At 44.4% G+C, this 23,527-nt stretch overlaps 1 protein-coding gene across 4 annotated transcripts in view; it reads right to left on the minus strand.

Moving 5' to 3' along the window:
- Rgs6 (regulator of G protein signaling 6) overlaps positions 1-23,223 on the minus strand; it is a 529,723-nt gene extending 506,500 nt beyond the window's left edge. For 2 of the 4 annotated variants that reach the window (XM_028782177.1, XM_028782175.1), the window contains exon 1: positions 22,755-23,223. The gene's annotated coding sequence lies outside the window, so the exon portion shown is untranslated. Of the gene's footprint in view, positions 1-22,576 lie in introns of all 4 variants that reach the window. The other 2 variants (XM_028782176.1, XM_028782174.1) reach the window with 1 other exon arrangement.
- Positions 23,224-23,527: the final 304 nt, after the last annotated feature.

Consider the following 23,527-nt stretch of genomic DNA (forward strand, 5'->3'; position numbering starts at 1 on the left):
GGGGAGGGAGATTGAGGGAGGGGGAGGGGAAAGGGACAGGGAGGGAGAGGGGAAGGAGAGGGGAGGGGGAGGGGGAGGGGAAAGGGGAGGAGAGGGGGAGAGGGGAGGGAGAGGGAGAGGGAGAGGGAACTAAGCTAATGGGAAAGAAGGTAGCATTTGGACATCATTCCAGATACCTAGATCTTTGCTTGGAAGAGAGAATGCACTACACTGGCATGCTTCTAAAGAGGGACAAGGAAAAGCCCCAGAAGTGAGCTGACATAGATGATTGCAGAAACTGTTGTGAACTGGGGAGATGGCTCAGTCAATATGTTACTTGCTTTGCAAGCAGGAGGGCCTGAGTTTAAAACCCATAGCCCATGTGAAAAAGCCAAATATAATGACCTATGCCTGTAATTCTAGTGCTGGGAAGGTCCTCTAGCCTTAACATGCATGTGCATGTATGTGTACCCACACATAAATGAACACACACACAAACATATACACAGGGACACTGAGACAAAGAAAGACAGACAGAGAGAGAAGGACGGACAGACAGACAGACACAATTGTCAATTGTCATGTTCTAATAGTTTATCCAGATAAAATCCCCAGGTGTCCAAGAGATGGGGAGGGGAAGGAAGGGTGAGGCAAGAGGAGGGAGAGGGAGGGAGGAAGGAGGAAGGGGGAAGGGAGGGAGGGAGGGAGGGAGGAAGGAAAGGAGGGAGAGAGGGAGGGAGGGAGGCAGACAATTGTCATGTTCTAAGCTAGTCTATCCAGGTAAAGTCCCAGGTCTCCTATATCAGAATGGAGACAAACCCTACAACACCAGCTCCCCAGAACTCTGATTCCATCCGGAGCCAACTTCAGGAAAGTAAGCACTTCCTCAGGTGACCAAGTGCAGCACCAGAAGGAGAGCACCCCCAGCCAAGAGACAGAGTCACACAGAGCCTTGAACATCAGGCCCACTACTCTAAGTGCCCAGCCCCCAACACCTCAAGTCAGGGAAGTGTCAACTAGAAAGGAAATCAGCCCGTGGCTGTGAAGGTGACTGAGTATTCACTCCACTGGACAAAGCCGCTGTCGACATCATTCCTTCTCCACCATGTTACATCAACTTATTGTTTGCCTCTGCTTCTTGAAGCCAACATTTTTGTTTTTTTAAAAAAGAGAACAGTGTTAAGTGACTGTGGGGGGACAAATGACAAGCTGTGTACTAGCTCCATAGTGCAAGCTTGATGACACAGCTCTAATGTGACTGAGTGGGCAGGAACCTAAGAGGGAAGACCGAAAAACAACAAAACAACAGTGCTAAGAACAAACAACTCTTTCTATTACCATAGCCTGCAACTTGACATTTCTTATACGCTCCAGGTTTATCGGCCCAATCACAGAGGAGCTCGCTGGAGGATTGTACCCAAGATCTTAAAGCAAGAAGACAGTGCTCAGCTCCTGAAGGCCAATATAGGTAGCTCTGCCAGGCATCTGCTGTTTTACTGGGATATAATTGCCCAGCCAGTCTATAACTTTAAGGTTCCCAATAGAAGGCCTGAGGATCTGAACCAAACTAGCAGCCTTAGAAAAGTCCATTGGTTCTCAACCTGTAGGTCTCAATCCCTTTGGAATCAAATGACCCTTTCATAGAGGTTACCTAAAAACGTTGGAAAACACAGGTATTTATATGACAGTTCATAAGAGTAGCAAAATTATAGTTATGGAATAGGGAATAGCAATGAAATTAATTTTATGTTTGGGGACCAACACAACATGAAGAAATGTATTAAAGGGAAACAGCATTAGGAAGGTTGAGAACCACTGATCTAAACAAGCACATTCTTAGTTCCTATGCCCTAGAAAGTATGAGCCAGTAGCTGAGGGTAGTCCCTGGAGACTTATCTCAATGCCCTAAGGGAGATTCAGACTCACAGCCAGGTTTGGAAAGCACTGGCCTAGATTTCACTCACCTGGTCCCTCATCTCATCCCAGGTCAAGCCAGCATGCTAAGGCAAGGGAGGCTCTGTTATACACCCCTGTACACCCCCCTGTACTAAAGCAGAAACTCAAGTTCACATCAAAAACAAGGCTCCTAGGTGAGGTCTAGATCTGTCATTCAAGGTCATTGAAGTGATGTGTGATCATAAGTAATGTATTTAGTCATCTGATCCCTGTCACAATGTTTCTCAGTCTTGTCTACCCATTGGATTCCCTCTGGCAGCTCAGCAAGCCTCTGAAACAAGTGAATGGCATTATTCTCACTCTGTGGATGAGTAAGTTGAGGCTTGAGAACATAACATATGAAACTTACCCTAAGTAATCAGGGACTAGAAATCCCAACCCAGGACTCAAACCAATATCCAATGTCTTTTCAACATATTGTTCTTGGTCTCCAATGAAGTAACCTATAAAGAATGCATAGTACACAAGTCCAGGAATCCATAGTTTTATGTCAATAATAATAGTTTACTCAACTAGTAATAATAATAATAGTCTACTCAGTAATCCATGTGTCTTTCATTCTCCTTCCAAGTTCACTGGGGAAGTTGACGCCTCCATTATCCACCTCAAGACATACAGATAAATATAATCTTCTCTAAGCGCCCGGCTGCCCAACAGTCTCAACAAATTAATCAGCAGTATACAAAATAGTCTAGCTTATGATGAAAAATGATTTAGTCTTTGTTTTTGCATTTGCTATAGCAAACAAAGCTCTTAAAAGCTACAGAAGGATGAAAAAGTGGAAAGTTCACTTGTCAGCAGGCTGGCTCTTGTATCAGTTCCTGTAAATGAAACCAGGGTAGCAAGCTTCTTCGTAATGCAGTTTCAGATTTCTACCCCACACCTGCCACCTCCATAGGTTCTTCCCAAATCTCTTTTTAGAAGGAAGATAATGACATGATGTCCTCCAGCTCATCTCTGGCTTTGGCTTCTGTGACCTTAATGGAACTGTGCCTTTCCCCACAGCCGAGGGATCTTCAATCTGAGCACCTCAAAACCAGGGCATAAGGGAGGCACTCCCTTGACGGCCTCAGATGACGCCCCCTTCTTTGTAGCCCTATGACATTCTACTGGGCCGTCCTCATCCTCACTCCCGTCTCCCTCCATCCCTCTTAAGGGCTTCCTCATCTGAAGACCCCATCTTCCTGTTGTCAGAAGGTTTCTTCTCCAGTCCCCACTTATTCAGCCTCTGTTACTTTGACATCAGAATCAAAGATGTAACAGCAAAGTTTGTTTCTCCAGCTATTTTATTTTCTCGCCTACAACCACCTTCTCTTCAGACACCATCTTACAGGGCCATACCTTGAATCTTGTCCTCATCCAAGGGGATCCCATCTCAAATCTCAACACAAATATCCCCCATCTCCAACCATCCCTCTCTCCAACTCACTCTGCTCACTGCAGCCTTCAGATTTAACACTTTTACCGTCTAAAGCTATTCTCACAACACCTGGCCACGCTGCTACAATCACTCCCTTCAAATTTCTTCTGTCTCCCTCGCACCCCTCCTCCTCTATCATGGTCTTCGTTGCTGATAAATTCAACCCTCCAGCAACTCCTAGCTCATATCCAAGCAAAGTGCATTAGAATAGGGAAGAAGTCCCACAAGCAGCCTGATGAGCTGCATTTTAAATTCAATGCATACACTTTAGCTGAGTGGTCTACATGCCAACCCACCCTGACTCTCTGCCATCAAGTTTGGTTTTACACTGTCCTACTGGTTGTTCCGTGTGCTTCTCACCCAACTGAACACAGAGTCTCAGCTGATGGCTCATTTCCCAACAGAAGTCAGTAGACGGCAAATTCCTGTCTGCACATACCCTCTCATGAGCTACCTTGCTCTCCATCTTTCCTTGTGTTAAAGGGAAAGTATCACTGTACTTCCCAAGAGGAAAGTCTTAAGCGTGTTTATGACATTCCCTTAGGAATCCCACCACCACACCAACAGTGCTGAGGCATTATAGGAGCTCCCAGCTAAAGACCTCCAAGACCAGACTCCGTAGACAGACTTAGGGTAGCATAAAGCCAAAAGAAGAAATAATCATAAAGACAAATTCAAAGCCTGTGGCACTGACAGCGACCAGGAGGCCAGCTTTCACCAGACCTCATACAAAAGACCTGCTTCCCTACTGCTGAGTGCATTGAGTGTGGCTTTCAGGAACAGGGCTGTAAAGCATGGGAAAAGGCAAAAGGAGTCCTGAGGAGATGATGTCATAGAGAAGGTGTTTGGTACACAAATGCAAAGACATGGGCTTGGTCCTCAGCATCTAACAAAAGCCAGCACGAGAGGTTGAGAGATATGTACCTCTCACAGCTGGAGAGGTAGAGACAGAACGATCTCTGGGGCTTACTGGTCAACCAGTCCAGTCAAACTGTCCAGCTCTAGGTTTAGTGAGAGACCATGTCTCAAAACAAAGAGAGCAACAGAGGAAGCTGTTTGGCATTGATCTCTGCTCTGGCCTCCACTTGCCTGCACATATGCATGTGCACACATGAACATGTACATACACACACACACACACACAGAGGTAGGGAAGAACACACTCTGAAGAGACAGTACCTATCAGAACCAGACTTGGTATGACACAGATGTGGGAACTACTGTGTCACCATCTGACAGGAAATTTAAATAACTATAATTTTAAAGATTAGTTTTATTCATTTTGTCTATCTCTGTCTCTATCACCTCTCTGTTTTTGTCTGACTTCCTCTGTCTTTGTCTCCTCTGTCTCTGACTCTCTGTCTCTGTGTCTCAGTGTCTCTCTGTCTCTCTGACTCTCTTTGTCTCTCTCTGTCTCTCTCTCGCTCGCTTTGTGTCTGTGTGTGTGTGTGTGTGTGTGTGTGTGTGTATCTACAGATTTGTATGTGAGTACATGCAGAGGCCGGAAGAGAATATTGATTCCCTGGATCTGCCTGTTACAAGCAATTATTAGTCACCTGAGTGCTAGAAATCAAAGTTGGGTCCTCTGGAAAAGAAGCAAGCGCTCTTAACTGCTGGGTCAGCTCTCCAGCCCCAATAACTTTGACCTTAGAAAAGGTAAGTGCTAATGGAAGCAGAGAAGCAGAAACTGAGAAAGGAAAAGAAAGAAAAGGGAAAAGAAAAAGAAAAAAAACAAAAGTCAAAAACACCTTAACAGTGACAAATACCTCCTACAGCCTCGGCATGAGCAAAATGGCCACAAAAGAAAAGTCCACTGAGCTTGAAAATCCCCAGACTAAAAATGTGAGAGAGAAAAAGTTTAATGAAAAACATTCCGGAACTGTAGAACATCATCACCATTTTGCAGATTGAGTCAGAATCCAGAAGAAAGGAACAGGAGCAGGAGACACAAAGACAGAACTTTTCCAAGCCAACATCACACAACAAACCCGAGGCCCAGGAAACCGCCATGCAGGATAAATACCTACTCTCAAAAAGAAAACAGCTCAGTGCTTTGGCAATCATAGCAGAGCCTTTGGATGTTGACAGATGGAGGGGAAATATCCCTCTAAAAGTTGTACCTCTGAAAAATTATCTCTCAAAACTTGATAAAAATAACATTTTCAGGTAAGCAAAAACAAAAACAAGCCAGAGAGGATGAAATAAGTGGCTCAGACTTAGGGAAAAAGTGTCTTCCTGCTAAAGGAGAGAGCCAGAGAAGGAACAGAGACAAGGGAACAACTTCAGTTGATCAGTGATGCATGCCTGTACATTGAGAAGGCTAACATGGGGAACTGTAAGTTCAAAACCAGCCTGGGCAACATAGAGAGTGTCTGTCTAATAAACAAACAAACAAACAAACAAACAAATCAAAGATTTTATTTTCCTTTCTTAAATCATCTACAAGAAACAAATAGACCCTTTGAATGCCGTTTGCCAGAACAAGAATTTAAAGGTTGACATTTTCATGCCCAACCCTGACCTCCAATTAGTTCAAGGGTCAACAAACCAGAACTAATGGTGCCTTGGCCTGATGCTTGATTTCCTATGTTCTGCAAGCAATGCATGGTGTGATATTTAAAAATGGCTGAAAACGTTGAAAGGCAGTTACTTTATGGCATGCAAAAACTATATGAAATTTGAATTTTTAACTATATATAAAAATTATAAACAAATGCTCAGTCACTTCCTTATGATTTGTGACTGCTTTTGTACAACAGGGGCAGAGCTGAATAGGTGTACCAGTGTACAGTCCCCAGAACCCAACATATCCAGTCCTTTGCATAAAATAATGTCCCTTTAGGGGAAACAAGACCAAAGCTAGTCTTTTTGATTGTTTGTTAGTTGGTTGGTTGGTTGGTTGGTTGGTTGGTTGGTTGGATTTTTTGTTTGTTTTTGTTTTTAGAAGATGACACTAAGGTCAAGAGAAGTTGTATTCTAATGTCACCTGGTTAGTGACAGAGACAACATGAGATCTGGGATTCTGAGGCCTTGAATGTTTCTCCTCTTGCAGTTTGTAAGTGTGGGGTGTGAGTAAGAGCCTCTAACGCCACTGTTTGAAGCAACTGCAGAAGTAACATTTTATTTTTCTTCCACTTCACATGAAAGAGAATGTGATGGCCACCGAAGAAATGAGGGTAACAGAGATGCTTTGCCGATTTGAGTTCAGAAGAAAGAGATGACTGAGAAATAAAGAAGATGGCATGTTTCCAGGGTACCCAAGGAAAAAAGCATTATAAACATATATATGTATATATATATGTATACATATAATATATACATATATATGTGTGCGTGTATATACATATATTATATGTGTGTAATATTCATATATATATGTATATTTGCATACATACATATATATCAGCTTAATTTAGTACTTGGGGTATCATTGCTTTATTTTTCTAAGAACAGACACAAGCCAGCCATACTGGCACATGCCTGTAATATCAGTACTGTGGAGGAAAAGGCAAAAGGATCAGAAGTTCAGGGCTATCCTGAGCTACATAGAGAGTTTAAGGCTACAAGAAACACTAAGACACTAAGACAAAGAAGCTGGGGGTGGGGTGTGGAATGGCTCAGCGGGTAAAGGCACTCAGTATTAAGTCTGGCAACCTGAGTTCATATCCCAGAATGCACAAGGTAGAAATCAAGAACTGACTCCCTCAAGTTGGCTTCTGACCTCCATACACACACACCATGATGTGCAAGGTCATATCATACACACACACACACACACACAAATTAAAATGGTTTTTAAATTTGTCATATCAAGAAAAAAAAAGGATGTCAGGTGACATCTGTAACTCCAGCTCCACAGAATCCAACGCCTTCTTCTGGCCTCCGCAGGCTCTGTACTCATGTGCACAAACCCAAATACAAACATACTAAAAATAAAATCCTTAAGTGTTATATATAATCTCTCTCTCCTCTGACTCCATGGTGTGTACACTTAGAGCAACAATAGGCTTTTCCTCTTCTTCGGGCAGCAAAAACTCAACACAAGAAAGATCTATCAGCCAGAAGCAGTAGAAATGACTAGAAATAACAATTGAATACATTCCCAGAGGGCTGTTGCGTGGTTTCACTCACACAGTGCAGATGCATGACAGATATAGTAAAATTAGAAAGAACCACTTCCTCCGCTGAAGATCTAGCTCATAACAGACCAACCCTCAAAAAATAAAAATAGAAGATCTGGTAAGATGTAGAAGAAGGCCCCCAAGGCAATACAGACACATGCAACCACGATCTGAAAGAAAGGAGGTGTACAGAAGTGACACCTCACATAACTGCTGCTCTAAGGCATTCAAATTCAGCATCTCCTCCTGAAAGTATTCGTAGCTAAATCCAGGTATTAGAGAACTTACTGAATCTGATAAGCGACATTTGCAAAACACTAGAGAGCACCAGAGTGTCTAATAGTCAAACTTTAAAACTTTCTTACTGACACTGGAAATAAGACACCAGTTCTATTTACTACTGTACTGAAAGCCTTGGGAAATACAAGAGACAAGCCAAAGAAATAAAAGTAATTAGGAAGAGTAAAAATTTATTTTACCAGTGATGTAGTTGTATCCATGGAACAACTAGAATAATCTGTACTCAAATGTTTGAATTAAGAAGAGAATTTGATTGTCAATCTATGGCTCTTAGAGGAACGGTATCCTCTATGTGGTATGACCCCAATTAATTTCTTGTATGACTCTAAGAATCTTTATAAAATAGGTTCCCATAAGGCTTTTTCAAGCATTCTTAGTGTCAGTTATCCTCAACCCCACCCCTACTTAAACATTCTTTTCCATCGCCAAGTGTGAGACACCTCTCCTTGAGTCACTGATCCCGGAAACCCCCAGAATAATACGAGAAATTGCCAATGCTCTTGTTTCCCACCATAACTTGATAGTAAGACCCTATTGCTGAAGACATCACACACTTTAGTCACAGGACATGGAGAGATCTAGCTGGTAGTGATTAGGAAGATTCCTCCTGCTCACTTACTTCCATAAAACCAGAAGGTGCCATGCTGAGAGAGAAAGAGAGAGAGAGAGAGAGAGAGAGAGAGAGAGAGAGAGAGAGAGAGGAACCACCAGGGAAGAGAAATTGGAAAGACTATAAGAACCAAAGGTTATGGAGGACCAGAGTGAGCCAGTGTCTTCTGGGGATGATAGAACCCATATGCTCATGAACTCACAGCAGCTGTGGTTGCCTTTACAACACCAAACCAATCATCATACTAGCATAGATGTGGGAGGAGCTTAAGAACTCCAACCATGAGTAGAGATGTTCGGTTCTGGGGAATGAGAGTCCATTTTCTTTAAGGGAGTGGGCCCTGGTAGATAAACCAGGTTCCAGTGGATACCCCAACATCCATGAGTGTATGGGCAGCAGAAACTGAGTTTCAACAATAAAGACATGAAGTTGGGAGTGGGGAGGGAATGGATCTTGGAGTTTTACAGGTGGGGGGAGTGAGTTTATGGAATGGGCAAGACGACTCAGTGATGGCCAGAGTTGGTTTGGATCCCAGAACCTACATAGGCTGGGTAAATGAACATGGCAGCTAACCTACAATCCTGGTGCTTGGGAAGCAAAGGGGGAGAGGGGCTCCCTAGAGCAAGCTGGAGAGCTAGAGGACTGAATCAGGGAGCCCACAGTTCAAGGAGACCCTGCCTCAGTGAAAATAAAGGTTAGTGTGACTGAAGGAGACATGAAACACTAACTTCCAGCCTCCACACATAAACATACTAATACATGTGCCCATATGCATGTGCTCCTCTATACACGCATCTCTCTCTCTCTCTCTCTCTCTCTCTCTCTCTCTCTCTCTCTCTCTCACACACACACACACACACACACACACACACGCAATTCAGCAAAGTCACTATATACTAGACCAATAAACAAAACTCAATGTTATATTTGCGTATTAGCAATAAGTGATTAGAAAGTCTGATTTTAAAGGTTTTAATTATAAATAAAATCAAGTAACTTTCAAATACTAAGAATGTAGCTCTGCAACACCTGTATAGCACTGAGGGCTCCTAAAGCACCAAGAGAAATGGAAATGCTGGCTAAGTGCGGGGAGAGGCCTCACTCCACATCAATGGACTGAAACAGGCAAGACTGACGTTAACTCACTCCCAATTTGGACCAGAGATCTAACCGATCTTGAGCAAAATCTTCTCAAACAGTGGTTTCAATGGTAGACACAAGTGCCTACAGGTGAGCTGATTGACTCACAAAGCCAAGGAACACATGCTATTGGCTTATTACTCAACTTGAGTGATTACGTCAGTGTGACATTAGGCTAGATAAATCGGAAACGGGACAGCCTAGAAAGCGTAGAAGACCCACGTGAATCTGATCACCTACGTTGTAGCAAAGGTGACATACAGCATAGTGGAGGGGATTTTCGATGAGGACGCTGGGTTAATTGGGTGTTCATATAGACAAAAATCAATATCAAAGTCTTTCTCACACCACAGACAAAGAATCAAACCGGGTGGGTTGTTTTGTTTTGTTTTTAACATCAACATAAAGCCCAAACCATCAGGCTTTTGTCCATGAAAACAGAGTAACTTGGAAACCTTAGAAGTAAAATATCTTAGCCAGGCACCAAAAATAACCAGAAAAGAAATGAGAATAATAAATTATATTTAAAGTAAGATCATCTATTCATTAAAAGTAAGACGGGCCTCAGAGACCAGAAAAGATATTTTAAATACATAACACAAATGAAAGAGTTTATCACTCACAGATATTAGGAATTTGTTCTTAAAAACAAGACCACTGGGGCTGGTTTGTTGCTCAGTGTGGTACACTTATAGGCTCTGGGGCCAGGCTCCAGCAAAAGTAAAAAAAAGAAAAGAAAAGAAAAGAAATCCTACAGCTCCCTAAGAAAGATAATTCTCTAGACCAATAAGAAACAGGTTGAGTGGTTTTCTACCCTCAAGCTCGTCCTTTGTGATCTGGTCCAGCCAAAGCATTTTAGAAAAGAAGGATGAAAAGGGTGTGAGTGTCATTCTGCTATCGACAGGCACATCCAGGGAGAGAGCGTCAAGCAAGGCAGCACCCCTAAGCTGCTCAAAGAGGGAAGGAAAATTGCATGAAGGGCTTCCACGATCCAGATGTGGTCCTTGATACTGCACTTTGCAAAGCTGCCTGGGGAAAGGAATAGAAAACGTCCAAATCCTCTCCCTGGCGGCTACATAGAACGTAATGAGATTGAAGAGTTACCACAAGAGCTTCATACTCTGGGACCAGTATCTCTGCTGCTCTTTTAAAATTTCCAGGCAATGAGGTTGAGAGCTAACCACTGACTGTAAAAAGTTATTAAAAATGACCTCAAAATGTAGATATAGGGGCTGTAGACAGAGTTTTATGGCGGAGTATTTGCTTCAAAGTGCTCATTGAATGTGTGTTTCTAGGAGCCATTTTTGATGACAGAATGACCCTTCCTCCTGCCATCTTTCCTTGGAGAAAAGTCCTTCTGCTGTGCCTATGTCAGAAAGGAAGAGAACAAGAACTCACAGAGCTTTTTCCTCTTCTCACTTTGCTTCTCTTTTTTAATGTCTGAGTTTAACCACCAGTGCCACCCAAAGAAAAGAATCTAAAAATGCTTCAATTAATTAAAGTTAACATACATTAATTTTATTATCCATTAATTTTCTCAGTCACCAGAGAAATACAAGTCAAAACCATGAGTGAGATTCCACCAAACACACATAAGCATATCTAAAATTCAGTTTGATGACCCCAGGTCCTGTCAAGGTTATAGGGAAACAGAAACACTTGTAACTGATGTTGGGAACCAAAGTCGTGTGATCACTTAAGAAAACCGAGGGCAAGCACATTCTGAAGGTTAGCCGTCCAGCCTTGAGTGTTCACCACAAAGCACACACGCAGAGCGGTTCTGTAGTGGCACTACATACAGTGCACTTAAACTGGAAACGTTCAAAATGCCCATTGATGCTGGACAGCATCTTACTGTAAGTGAATAAGCTACTGGCCATGCCTGACAGCATAAAGGAATCTATCAGAAGCACTCAAACGCTTAAGGGGCCAGAAAAATAATGGCTCCATACACACCTTTTACTAAATGATATGATTATGATGGTAAGGCCCAGCTTAGTGGCTGTCGGTGGGGGACATACCATGCATATTTACTAAATGGACACTCATTGTGAGTCTTTTTGGAGGGAAAGCTAACATTCTATTTCTTGGTCTAGGAGAAAGAACACTGATGTGTTTGCCGTTTCAAGAGTCAGTGAGTAATGATTTGCGTGCTTTTCCACAAATACATTATCCACCAATGGCTTCTATGTTCTAAAAAGAAGAGAACGGGATGTACAGGTCTAGGGAAAGAATATAGCTTCTCCGGATCCTGGCGGGGTTAGTTCTTGAGTTGTCTGTACTGCACGGCCAAGTTGCACTCAGGCAGAGTGTCCTGAGAATAGTCACTCTGGCCAGAGTGTGCCACCCTAGACAATAAGGACAAAAGCCCTCCCCCTGGGCTGAGATAAGGACATTCCTCTAGGAGGTGACCATTCTCAGGACAATCCGAGGACAGAGACATTAGTGATCATCTTCAGGTAAGAGTGCTGCTAACATAGCTATGTCCCGGAATCCAACCTTGCCTGATTCCTCAAATGTTTGGTCAAACGTATTTAATGTTTTTCTTGAAACATTGGGTTTTGCCAGAGTTCAGCTGGGATATAGTTGAGTGGGTTGAGGAGATAATATCTGTATCCAAGAGAGTTCTGAATCATCATCATCAACATCACCACCACCACTATCATCTCCACTATTCATATACTGGTGGCATTCAAGTCCCTCTGGAAGTGGATTCCCAACCTATGATCCTGACCTTATTGACCACAATTCATCTTTATATATTCAACAGCAGAGCCAATCCCAACCACAGGAAACTCTCAGCCAAGAATTCCCAAGAAGCCATGTTGAACTCAAGCTGGCCTATCTTCAAATACACATTTGCTAGTCTACTGATGATTTCTTTTAAGGGATATTAGAAAATGTTAGCAACTGGGGCTTAACAAATACCTTAAAGTGGGATGGTGCGGGACGGGGCTATACTACAGATGGCAGGCAAGGAATGTGGGGTTTTCAGAGATGCTTCCAAAAGATAAAGGAAGCCATGTGGTGGGGTGGGGGGTAGGGTGAGGGACTTGGAATTTGCAGTATATGCTTTAGTACAGTGCTAAATACCCTATAACCTGGAGTGAGGTGTCTGTGGACTTCCTTATCAGCCACATCAAGGGAGTTAAGTAAAGCCCATGTAAACATTTAGATATGTCTCCCTTGAGCCACAGGGAGGATCAGTGGTCAACCTCTCTCAGTCTGTTGCTTTTGGATGGAGCCTGGGGGTTCTGTGCTGAGTATCATAAGGTGAAATCTTTTGCAAGCACTCACTGCATGGGGCGCAATGTCCCCTAGAGCATCTCGGCAGTAGTGAGAGGGGCCATGGTACATCTCCATGCCAATAGGACACGAGGAGAGTGTCGCTTGTCATCTCAAATGTTATCATTGTCTGTCTCAGGGAACATAATAAATATCAATTCATTGTCGTTTTGCCCACAGTGCAGATTTACCCAGCCCTGATTTCTCTGAACTCTGAAGTTCATGAACACCAGATGTATTTAAGTACCTCTCACTCTTTGTCACTCTGTCTCATTCACGGTGAAATACCTGTAGCCCTTGCAGCCCGTGTTCAGACCCCTCAGACTCTTCAATGAGTGCTCTCATTGGGGAGGACTCTCTCTGTACCCCATTTTTATATGATTTCCTGATGGCCTCTAGTCTTTTTTCTCTAGTTAAGCATTATTAAGCATTGAGAGAAAGGTTATTGGCTTGGGACTCACTGAGTGGTAGGGGCAGGGAGGACGAGAAGCAGAAAGAGAGCAGACCCTGCAGCCACTGTGACAAGGGAGACGTAACTCCCACCCAAGTCCAGTGAGGAAGTTCTGTTTGTCACAGGCTCTCTGTGGGTCATGTACTCCCTCACCTCAGTCCTCTTCAAAGCCATGTCCTGCCCTTGCAAAGAATGCAAATTGGCTACTATTGTCTGTATTGTCTACTGTCCCATACCCAGAAGCTGGCAGCTAAGTCCTAAATTACCTGCCACACTGAAAATGTCTTCCCCAAAAAGAAACCTCTCAGCTATATATTGATGCGGCCATTTGGTGAAAGCATCATTTCTATCCTGACTGGATGATAAGTTAGCCTTTGCATTAGGATATAAGGCCAGAAAAACAAGGGTGCTTCCTGCTTGGCTTAGGATCAAAACATTTATATTTCCTTACCAGTTTAGGACAAATGTACCAAATTGGGTTTTGCTTTGTTTTGTTTAAGTTCTTGGTTTTGTTGTTGTTGTTTTTTTCTAGAGAGGTCACAAACACTTAAAATACAACCAATTCAAGTGTTGCTCTGGATTGTAAGTGAACACACTAATTCCTCTAATTGGAATTAACAATTAAAAATACAACCACAGGGCTTTTTGGGCATCACACAGGCTGCAGTTTAAAGGCAGTCCTCACCTGTCTCTAACACCTTCCAAGCTGGAAGGTAAGCACCAGGCAAGGCAAGCACCAGCCACCATTCACCGTCACACGTGGGTAGCTGCTTTGATTTCAGGACAGAAACAGAAGGTAGTGTAGCCAGGCATGATGGTAGCAAACTGCAATCTCAGTACTCAGCAGGCAGAGGCAGGAGGACCACAAGTTTGTTCTACATATCTCAGAGAAAAAGAAGAAACAGGAAGGAAAGAAACCTTATGGAGTACCATGTCTCTATTTTAAAAGGTGCTGGAGGGTCGTATTTTAAGAAAAAAAAATAGATTTAAATGCCTTTCTTTCTAGAAGAGAAAGCCTTGTGTATACTTATTACAAAGCAAGCGTGTTTAAAGAAAATCACAATTTCTTTAAACTGGTTCCCCACTGGCTCCCTATTTACCTGACCTAGTTAGTCCTATTACGGACTTCAACTTCCAACGTTTCCTAATGCTTTTCCCTTTGTTCATTCCACACGCCGTTCTTAATTACTATGAAGCAGAATCCGCAGCAGATGCTGAAGTTCTACCAGGGAATAAAGGAGTGCCTGCTCTCCTGGAATGAATTTCTAATGGAAGGAGACCCACAGCATACAAATGTCACTGTAACGTAGCTGAAGGAACAGTGCTGGAGAGTGGGGGATGGGATGGGGCAGTAAAGAGCCCCAAGTGCCATTCCACCAACTGTGACCTAGGGAGGGTTTTATTATGAAGGTTTTATGTTAGTTTCAGTTTGGGTTTTTGTGCTGGGAGCTGAACACTGAACCCTCGACATGCTAGGCATAAGCTCTAACATTGAGCCACAACCCCAGCTCATTATGTTAGCTTTTACTTTAAAGTAAACGATGACAGATTTAAAGACCAGTTATTATCACCATCTTTCACTCGAAAAATCATGTTGTTATTTCTCTCATTTTTGAGGTTTCTTCCTAGTCTCTAAAGTCTATCTCTTTGACAGGTTCAATATTCTCTCTCTAACTAATAATGTCATATACACAAACATTCTTCCTTCTTCTGAACGAGAATTTCTAAAAAGAAGCCCCATCTACCAAGTCCAATTGACTAATTTGAAGTGCAATGGTGTGGGGAGGTTGGAATGTTGCAGGTCCAGAGTCCAGTTACCTTACATTGGGCTGCTTTTAGACCTGCACCCTGCAGTAGCCATTGCTTGCCCACCTCTATGTTAGACCTCATGGTTTTTTTATCTTTTAGTCACAGATTCAAAGCTGTTTTGAAATCTATTAACTTGGCAGACCTCTAGCACCCACCAACCCCAAAGCCAAGATTGTCGTCAGATGCTAGGAGAGAGTCCCCCATTTGCTATACCTGTCTCTGCTGGTTTCCATCAGTGCATTTTTAAATGCCTTGATTTATAATTCCATGAGGCTGCTGCCTGCTACATGGGAACCTGGGACCTGGGGTAGGCCAGCTCCATGCTTCCAAAGGTCACTCAAATTTGGCTCCAGAAGAAACCATCTCTCATTCTCTTTGAGGCGAGAGTTGTGTTTTTTTCTGTCAGTTCCCTGTCATTTAAATGCTACCCATTCTGGAGAAGTCACTCAAAGTGCTTTCAGGTTTTTTGTTTTTTGTTTTGTTTTTTAGTTATGTCTACCTCGTCTCCAAAATGGCTGAAAGTATCTGGGGAGGGGAGGTATCTGTTTAGCCTCCAACTTGAGATACATCACAGACATAGGACTTTGGAGTCCAAGAAGATCTGAGTTTAAGCCAGGGGACAATGGCATGAGCCTGTAGTCCTAGACACTCAGAAAGTTAAGAATTAATTGAGTCTACAAGTTCAAGATCAACCTGGAAAGCCAGCAGGGCACAGTCTCACAGGAGATAAGTAAGATCTGAGTTACAACAGTAAGGACAAGATTATAATTGCTCCACTTACATCCTCATTGGACTGGTCTGCCCATGCTGGCCAGGTAATACATCAACACTGACCCATCATGCCTTTCGTTTGCCCCATGTGGCTAAGCCCATATCACTGTAGGGACAGGTACTTTCACCAACATCCCTGCCTTCAGCCTCAAGATGTATAAGCATCTTGGCTGCTACAGAGGAGAGCTGGCCTACTCTGCCCTCTTCCACTCAGATATCCGGAGCGTTTGCCTCACCTGAGGCTGCTCCAGTCTCCAAGAAAGAACTGTGAAGCTGGATTTGAGAAGGCCTCAGTCCATCAGATGCTAGGTGGATACTGTTAAGTCCTTGACAAGAGTAATCAGGGTTCAGTACTCACAAATACCTATGTTTCTAAAGATTCCTCATCAAAACACTGGGCCTGATAGTGTAAGCCTGTAATCCCAGCAACTCCAGAGGCTGAGGAAGATTATCCAAAAGTTCAAGTCCTGCCTGGGCTGCAGAGTGACCCTGTCTCAACAGAAAAAGTAGGAAGAAGGCTGGGGGTATAGCTCAGTGGCAGAGTGCCTGCCTAGTAAGTTCCAGGCCCTGATTTTAATCCCCAGTAGCACAACATAAGCTAAAAAATTATTCTCATAAATTACCCATCTTAGTTATGAGTTATATTGCTGTGACAAAACACCAAGATCAAAAACCAACTTGGGAAGGAAAGGGTTTATTCATCTTATACTTCCACATCACAGTCCATTCTCAAAAAAAGTGAGGACAGGAACTCACACAGGACAGGATCCTGGCAGCAGGAGCTGGTACAGAGACCATGGAAGGATGCTGCTTACTGGCCTGCCTTCCATGGCTTGTCAGCCTGCCTCTTGTAGAATCCAGGACCAGGGGTGGATACAGGCCCTCAAGAGTTAGACCATCCCATATCTATCATTAAACAAGAAATCACCCTATAGACTTTCCTATAGGCAATCTGGTGGTGGCATTTTCTAAACTGAGGTTCCCCTTTCCAGACAATTTCAGATGTGTCAAGTCGAGAGAAAGCCAACCAGCAAAAGACTCCCATGTAGTGCATCCGTCTCCTCGATCTTCTCACCAACTTGATACACAACCCTCGCCATCAGTCTCACCTACTTGAGGTGGAGTGGCTATGCTTATTTGACAGACGAAAAAAATTGAAGTTCAAACAGCAGTGGTTCCCTGTCTGGGCTCTGGGCCAGCCTGGTCACAGTGAAGGCAACCCAGTGGCTTGAGAACTTCCAGAGAATTCCAACACTGCCACACACTGATTCAGGAGACCTCATTTCAGCAGGCTTTGTGAATGATTCCCCTTTAGCAAGGACACAGGCTCAGAGGAAAACAAACACTAGAGAGTAAGGGAATGCTTCCAAGGCTCAACGCAAAGGTGGCTTTCTCTTCAATGGCTTTACCAGACTATCCAGAAGTCAAGATGTCTAAACAAGGTAATCTTAATAACTACAGTTAAAAGATCAACTCATTGTTCAGTCGAGCATTTATGATTTTTCAACTTTTATTTGATTGTGAGTGAGTGTGGGTGTGTGGGTGTGTGGTGTATGTTTGTGCGAGTGAGTATGTGTGAGTATGTGTGTGTGTCTATGTGTAAGAGTATGTGTATGGTGTATGTGTGTGTGTGTGGTGTATGTGTGGGTGAGTGTGTGTGGCATATATGTGAGTGTCTGTGTGTGTGTGTTTGTATAAGAGTATGTGTATGGTGTATGTTTGTGTGTATGTGTGTGTATGTGTGTGTGGTGTATGTGTGGGTGAGTGTGTGTGCCTGTGTTTGTGTAAGAGTATGTGTGTGGTGTATGTCTGAGTGAGTGTGTATACTGTATATTTGTGTGAGTGTGTATGTGACTATGGTATATGTTTGTGTGAGTGCTTGTGTATATGTGTGTTGTATTTTTGTGTAAGTGTGTGAGGTGTATATTTGTATGTGTGTGCAGATTTGAGCACACGTGTGCACATGGGGAGGTCAGAAGTCTATATAAGGTACTTTTTCTAATCACTGTGAAGTTCAGGTGTCTTTCCTCTCTCACTCTATCTCATTTTTTTATGTTTTACTTACAGCTTTACTTACTTTGGGGGAGTACATGTGCCACAATGCATGTTTGGAGATCAGAGAACTATTTTGAGGGGTCATTTTACACCTTTCACCTTGTATGTCCCAAGAATTGAACCCAGGGAATCAAGGTTGGCAGTATGCTCCTCCATCCACAGAGCCATCTTGCTAGCCCTCCTCCACCTTAGTTTTGAGATAGAGTCTCTCTCGCTGAACCTGGAGCTCACCAGGTTATCTAAACTGACTAGCCAGCAACCCTAGGGACCTCCATCTCTGCCTCTCCAGTGCTGTCATCACAGGCACAGGCTGCTGTCCCAGGCTTACATGTGAGCACTAGGGATTGGAAGTCAAGTCATCTTCCTCTCCACACACAGCCCAGTAATCGAATATGCTTGAGGTTTCCACAGTACAGTGCTCTTTGTGCTCTACGTGTCTCATATCCAAATAGAAGGAAGGCCTGTCCCTTCAGTACATAACTATAGAAGGATGAGCAAAAGCTCTCAGTGGGCTAATGGTAGCCACCTGCAACCCCTCACTGTCTGGATCTCCTGCCTATCACAGGCAACCACAGGGGCTCAGTAGAAGCAGGTAAAGAGCACCTCTCTCCAGGACTAGAAGGGCCTGGGTCTGACTTCTGATGTTACTACTTACTAGCTTTGGGTGCAAGTTAATGCATTTCTCTAAGCCTTAGTTTACCTAATCGCAAAATGGGCACTTGTCCCACAGTCGCCTGTGTCTCTAATGTGCAGTGCTCTGACTTTTGAGGGGAGAGGAGAGCGGGGAGTCATTGCATGGCCTATTTATTGCTTTTGTGACTTACATTATTAATAACAAACTCCCTCCTCCCTTTCTGGAAAAGTCTTCTTCCAGGATCCATAGGGAATGAATCCAGGACACCCCAGACAATCCTGAAAGATTGCGTCCTTTGCCTCTAATCTTCAAGTATTCCTTTCATTCATTAAGTCATCTCTAGGTTAATTACAATAATTAATACAATGCAAATATTACACAGGTAGTAGCTAAACTATATAGGAGAGGAAATGTTTCATTTGTGCTGCTGTGATAAAATACCTGGAGAGAGAGAGAGAGACAGAGACAGAGACAGATAGGCAGACAGACAGACAGATATTCATGTGTGTGTGTGAATGAAGGTGTCTGCTTTAGCTCACAGTTTCAGGCTCATCACTGTGGGGAAGTTATGGGGCAAGAGCTTGAAGCAGCTGGTCCCAGCACACCCATAATGAAGAGCAGAGAGAACAAATGCATGCATGCTTAATGCTTAGCTAGTTTCTCCTACTCCAATAAAGTCCAGTGCCCAAAATCCGGGAATGACGCCACTCACTTCCAGGCTGCCTCCTCCCCATCAGTTAAGACAACCTTCCACAGACATCTTCATGACCAACCTGATCTAAATAATCCCTCATCGGGACTCTCTTTCCAGGTAGATGTAGGTTGTGTCAAGTTGACAACTAAAACCAGCCATCACAGGAATAGTAAACGGGGGCAGAGTTTGTATGTGTTCAGCACAAATACATCTTTTTCTGAAGTTTTGAACAGCATCATGGTCAGATGAGGGACCTACAGATATGGAAAACCAACTACCACGTGACAACCTCTTTACAGGACTCCAGAAGCAGCTGAGAGGCATTTGGTTCATGGTTTACAATGTCTCAGCCTGTATTCCTAGTTATTTAATGCAAGTCATTAAGGTTACTGTTCAATTTAATTGCCTATGTGTAAGCAGTCTTCGATTCCCTGCTGTTTGAAGAACTGGGTTACATGACTAATAATTACTCTTACTACAAATTCCACAGTCCCAAGTTCTGGGTGTCTCTTTTCTATCTTGACTAGCTTGGAAAAGTTTACCTTCTGTAGAGAAAACTGGTATTAATTCAGCCATAGTTTCCTGGCCAACCTGCTGGAAACAAAGTTGCTGGCAGGTGAGTACTGGAGAGCATGGTTGCTGCTGGGAGTAGGAGGCTTTGACTCCAAAAGGGTTATTGGTCTAAGATGGTGAGCAGAGTCAGAGAGTTGTTGAAAGTGTAAATTCACAGGCTCACTCCACCTGGAGTGAGCCAGAACCTCTAGGAGTGAGCCCCAGCTGCCTGTTTGAATGATCTCTCTTCAGACAGACCATTCTCATCAAAAGTCAAAGTAACACATAAATTATAAGCTCATTGATCTAAATCTGAAAGTCCCCTGCCCTTCCAGGAGAGTGACAGACAAACTGCAGCCACAGCCCAGGTCTCCCACCGGAATGGTCAGTGTCCCTTCTGCTGCTTCGCTGCCTATATCTGAAGAGGCTCCTCATCCCAGCTCCTCCCGCATCCCAGCACCTCCCAGCTGGAAGCTCTAGCACTGGCTTCCAAAGGATAGAGGACTATTTTTAAAAATAAGGACTGTGAATGAACACTGCAGTCTGATCCTACTGAAATCACCTAAGATATTAGCAATTATTTCCCAAGCGTTCGACAAGATAGAACTTCTATTTATGAGATTTGAAAATCCAGGGGTAAGGGAAGGGAGCTCCACGAAGACTAACCAAGCTTAACATCTGGAGGAATGCAGTTTGAAAAAAATGTCAACAGCTGTGCCAGCGTCTGTGGGACATTGTCTTTCTTTTCCCCAAATTGTTTCCAATAGGTGAATGTTACTTCTCTAATTACGAGGGGGAAAGTAAAACTTTTTTTTTGACCATTTCCTATCCATATCATTCTGCATGAAGGTTTATTTTGTATTTCTATTCCTTTCTATATGACAGCACAATATTATAGTAATTATTTATATGGTACCATATGTTACAATGAAGATGAAATTCATTAAATGTATTCTCCCAGATGCCCTGAAAATAAGCAAGGAGGTTAAATGCATTCTGAGGTTCAAAGCACTGAGAATTAAGACAAGCTGTGGAGCTAAAGGAAAAATTAATCCCAGTACTGAGCCCTCTGAGAGCATCCCTTCTATAAAAAAAAAAAAAATGTGGTAGACAGCCTCTCCCTCTTATCTCCATGTTTAACCCCTGGAATGTGCAAGACCTCAGAGAATAAAATCATAGGAGAGAAAACCAGAAACACAGAGACCAGAATGACCAGAATGACACACATACACACATATGCACACACATATGCACACACACACACATACACACACACATATCACACACACACATTTCCATCTCTGTGGGACAGTAAGATGTTGAAATTTACTGGCAAATTCCATTGCCCAATGAGTCTTTTTTTCCCCATAAGTAACGTTTGCTCATTTAAAAAAAATTTATGTTGGCTATCTGATTTCATAAAGCACAAATAAACAAATAAATCTCATTTAAAGAGACATGACAGCCACACAGGCATCCTGCTCCTGTCACATTTGATGTGACGAATTGATGGCTTCAAAGGAAAACGTTTTACTGAAAGTCTCTCAGCAGAATAAGCTCGGTGAATGTTAACTGAAATTTCAGAAGGAAAATGAAAAGCAAAGTTAAGACTACGGAAAGAAAAACACCAGGAGCTATCCCCTTCACCAGAATACCTCCCAACAGCTGACATTTCTAAACTCCACGGCAGCTTTAGGGAAAGAAGGAGTTGGTAGAAAGAAGCTTTCCCCACACTGGAGTTTACAGTGCCCAAGATCACCTCAGTATCTAGATTAACAGCCACAGCAACAGAGAACTCAAACAATTTATCATCTCTGCTCTCCTGGTGCATGCAGGCTTTGGCTTACAAAGGTGTGTCTGGGAACTGTCCTGTTTCCCTCAGTCCTCCACTTTGACAGAGTAATTCCCTTCTAATGCAAAGTAAGTTAAGAACAAGGATAAAGTCACAGAAACTTTCAGGCAGCCCAGATCCAACTCCACACAGTCACCCACTTACCTAATTGTGAAAACTGACTTGTGAGAGCCTTGTTTATAGTGTGCTAACCTCCACAGCAAAGGTCTTCGACGCATCGCGTGCATCTTACAACCCATCCTCTAACACTCAGATACGCACCAACCCAGATCTTACTGTCCCATTCTCCCTAGAGAATAAGGGATGGAATGCTAGGTGGGCTTTACCTCCTCCTGGTTGCCTTTCATGTTTTCCTTTGTGGCTGCTAAAAAGGCATTGATCAGAACTTACCTACAGGTCCAGTTCCTAAGCAGGCACCAAGGCTGCGGGAATAAGTCCAAACCAACGAGATTCAAAACATCTTCAATTTATTTGCAGACTTAGAAATTCCACTTGTCTCCACGAGAGAGAAAACGCTCCCACTTTGTCAAATTGGAAAAGAATGAAAACCCGCAGCTTTCCTCTGAACAAATTTAAATTTTCTGGGTCACTTCCCTCATCACACTTTTTAAGCAGCCTGACCCGCTCAGAATACCTACTGTCTGCGAAAGGCAATTCCCAAGCCTCAGACCTCACCACCCGCCTGCCTTCCTCATCTCACCACCGAGCCTCGCCCTTTCAACCCCACAAACCGCGAGCTTGTTCTCGGGAAAAGTTGCTAGAGGTAGACTCCCCCACCTGCGCTCTCGGAACCGGATGGCTGGAAGGAAGAGAAAGCCTCCGGGGCCCCGCACGCCCTCCAGGCCCAGGCGCGGAGCGCGTCCCACCCCAAAGCCAGGAAGGCGATTTCCACGCAGACCTGCACCCATCCCACTCAAGTCCGCACGCCAGCTCGCCGAGTCACTTACGTAAGCTCGCCGTGCACAGTCCCAAACTGCAGACACATACCCGCACCTGTCACGCATCTGAAATGGACAGGCGCCCACCCCTCGAGGACTACAAGCCACACAGATCGGGACGCGGGTGCGGCTTCCTTTCCTTTTCCCCTGGTTCTTTTCTTGTCCGGTTTTGTCTAACTACAATTACCTTAGCAACCAAAGAATTGCCTCGACTCGCTCCGGCGTCTCAGTTTCTCCTAAAGCCCGGCTGGCGCCCGGCGCATGATAAGGCTGGGGAACCCGGGAGTCGCCAGCTCTCGGGGTGGAGGGGCGGTCGAATCCGTCCGGGCACTGCTCTCCCGAGTGTCGCCTCCTCCTCTTCCTCCTCCTCCTCTTCCACCTCCTTGGTGCCACTCTCCGAGGCGGCGACCGCAGGGGGCTCAACGAGCAGACTGTGCAGCCCCGGACCCGGGAGGAGGCGCGGCGGGTCGCATGGTGCCAGGGCGCGGGGCTCCCGGGGTGTTTCCCTCGCCCCTCGCTGGTCTGGACCGGATCCGCCCCCTCGGCACCCACAGCAACAGGGACCCCGGGGCGCCCCCGGGCGGAGCTCTTGGCCACCCGGTGGGGGCCGATCGCCAAGGAGCTGCCCGGAGTCGCGCAGCCCAGGCGCTCGGCTCGGCCGCTGCCGCAGCGGCGCCCGCTGTCGGGGACCCGGAGCAGCTGCAGCCCCTCGCCGCGCACCTGGGCGCCCGCACCTAGCCTGAGCCGCGCGTTGCGAGCGGGACCCTGGCACCCGAGCACGTCCCTAGGTCGCCGCCGCCGGGCTCACCTGTCCCAGCGCCGCCCAAGGTACGGATCAGGCTCTGTGCAGCAAGCGGGGGGGAAAACAATAATCTGTAGATTCCTGGCAACCGAGCAGCTACCTAGAAAACCGAGGGACTGTCTCAAGCAAGCCAAGGCTCCTCTCCTCGCTGCCAGGAA

This window comes from Grammomys surdaster, unplaced genomic scaffold (genome assembly GCF_004785775.1).
Source record: "Grammomys surdaster isolate TR1022 unplaced genomic scaffold, NIH_TR_1.0 721, whole genome shotgun sequence".
Lineage (NCBI taxonomy): Eukaryota > Metazoa > Chordata > Mammalia > Rodentia > Muridae > Grammomys > Grammomys surdaster.